The sequence below is a fragment of the Schistocerca serialis genome, unplaced genomic scaffold, assembly GCF_023864345.2.
Source record: "Schistocerca serialis cubense isolate TAMUIC-IGC-003099 unplaced genomic scaffold, iqSchSeri2.2 HiC_scaffold_1212, whole genome shotgun sequence".
In the NCBI taxonomy this organism is placed as follows: Eukaryota; Metazoa; Arthropoda; class Insecta; order Orthoptera; family Acrididae; genus Schistocerca; species Schistocerca serialis.
Window position 1 is genome coordinate 125001 of NW_026047417.1, and position 2500 is coordinate 127500.

Here is a 2500-nt window from a genome sequence, read left to right on the forward strand (position 1 = left end):
GTATCCCAGGGGGGTGTCCGCCGGAAGGCGGAACCATCTCCTGACGGCGGCCCGGATGGTGACGTCGGCCGACTTCAATGCACCCACCCGGGTGCGGCTGAGGGCCAGCCCGTGGTACAGGCCAGGGAGAAGTACGTTGGTGAGAGCGTGGAGGCGCTGTTGCGGCTTCAGCGGAGCTCGGGAGATGACGTCAAGCTGCTCCACCAGGTGGCGACGTGGATTGAAGACGCAGCGACCCGCCGTGGAAAATTGCAGCCCCAGGTACCGGAAGGTTTCACCCACACGCAGGGCAGGCATGGTGGTATTGCCTGCTGTGAAGGTGACATTGCTGTCCACCTTCACCTTCTTCTCGCGCCCTGACGCGACTAAGGCGAGGGTGAAACACTTCCGGGCGTTGATCTGCAGCCCCAGGTGGGCGAGGGCTGCGGTAGCTGCGTCGATGAGGGACTGCAAGCCCCTCGGGGTCGCTGCAAACAGCAAGACGTCATCTGCAAAGGCCGCAGCGTTGACTCTGCGACCGAGGATCCGAGCTCCGATGTGGGAGGGCAGTTGGCCTAAAACGTAGTCCACCGCAAAGTTGAACAGGAGGGGGGAGAGGGGATCGCCCTGGCGAACGCCCCGTGCTGGCTGCACAGACACGCCCACGCCGGCGCCGTCCGCTATCACTGTCGTGCTGCCCTCGTAGCACCGCTCGACGTACTCGACAAAGCAATCCGGTAGGCCATGCGCCTTCAGCACAGGGCGAAGGGCAGCATGATCCACCGAATCGAATGCCTTCGAAACGTCGATCGATGCCACAAAGACAGAGCGGCAGGAGCGAACTGCGTCGGTGAGAGCAGTGTCCAAGATGAAAGTATTTTCCAACATCCCATCCCGAGGGATGAATGCCCGCTGACGTTCGTCCACAGCACAAGCGCGCATCAGGCGTGACGCGAGAACCTTGTGAAAGGTCCGCGCCAACACCGAGCAGACCGTAATGGGGCGAAAGTCAGCGGGGGATGTTGGTGCAGCCGTTTTCGGGAGAAGGGACGTCCGCGCGCGAAGCAGGCGTTCCGGGAGGGCGCGGGCCAGAAGGAAGAGATTCATCACTTTCACCAGGACTTCGTGCGGCAGGCGCCGCAACTCCGCTGGGGTAAGGCCGTCCGGCCCGGCCGCTGATCCCCTGGGCGGCAACGCGGCGGCGACCTCCTCATGTGTGACCGGCCCCCATAGGCACTCAAGAGCGACAGGCTCCGAGTGCGGGAGGAGGCGGTCACGAATGAAGCCCGCGGTGGAGACGGGCTTCTTTGTGAAGAGGTCCGCCCAGAAGTCCAGCAGACCAGGGATGGCAGGTGGCGGCTGGAGCAGGGTGCCATCCAAGAGGCCGCGCACGCAACGTGCACGCGACCGTCGGAAGGCATCCTGCGTTCTCGCGTACTCCCAGCGGCGCCGCTTGCGCTTCTGCGTCGGCGGCGCGGCAGGCGGCCGCTTCGATGGTTGGCGCGGCCGCTGTGTCCTGGTGATCGATCTCTCCCCTCTGGACCCGACCGACGCAAGGGCATCCGGGAGCATGCCCAGGATGACATCGGGCGGCGTGCCCCGCCCCAGACCTATGACACGATCCAGGGCAGAGAAACGCTGGGCGGAAGCGGGTAGCCCCGCCAGATGCTCCCAGATGGCGGCGTCAGTCGGCCCCTCCGGCGGCGGCCCGGTGGTGTCGGCCGCGAAGTCCTCGGCTGCGTCGACGGGCGGCGCAGCAGCCTCGCCCGCGTCTGGCAGCGGGCTCGCTGCTCCCCGGCGGGACGCCGGCTCTTCCCCCCGACCGATCTCAAGCGCCTCCATGAATTGGCGGACAAGCTGCTTGTGGGCAGCTTGCCGCCGTCGGCACTTGATTGCCTCAAGCGTTCGGTCGGGGAACATCCTGATGAGCTCTTGATTTACAAAGAAGAACCGGGCGTCCCTCTCGAGGAACAGTTCGGCCTCCGCCTTGGCGAGCGACAGGACTTCTTCCTCCGTCCACCTCGCGCGATGCCTCTCCGTGACGATCTCCGCGTTGGCGGCCGCAAGGTGTTGGCGGCGGCGATGGACCCCGAGACCGTTCTTGGTGGTGAAGCTGCGGTGGCACTCACTACAGGCGTATACAGCTGCAAAAGTTACAAGATTTTCGGCACGGCCGGTTGGCCGGCTAGGTGCTGGGGGAGTTGGGGTGGCACCTTCAGCGGAAGGGCCACCACTTTTTCTCTGAATACTGCCCCCAACTAAAAAAGGGATAGTGCGAGGGGGGGCTGGTAACCCCCCCAAGCCCCTGGTGCGGTCTTCCACTCTGCGAAAATCAGCGGGCCCACGAGAAGGGGAGAAGACCGCAGGAGAGGAGAGGCTAAGAGGGCTAGGCCCATGTATTGCGCATCACTCTCCCTGTAACCATAACCCAAGGAAGGCACCTCGCAGCAGCAGCACGACTACATCAAGACCGCACTTCGAAAAGCCAAGTCCGGATGCAGCCACACCGCCGCCACTTGGC

At 64.4% G+C, this 2500-nt stretch overlaps 1 pseudogene; it reads right to left on the reverse strand.

Moving 5' to 3' along the window:
• LOC126435621 (large subunit ribosomal RNA) overlaps window positions 1-2500 on the reverse strand; it is a 7959-nt pseudogene that overhangs the window by 2572 nt on the left and 2887 nt on the right.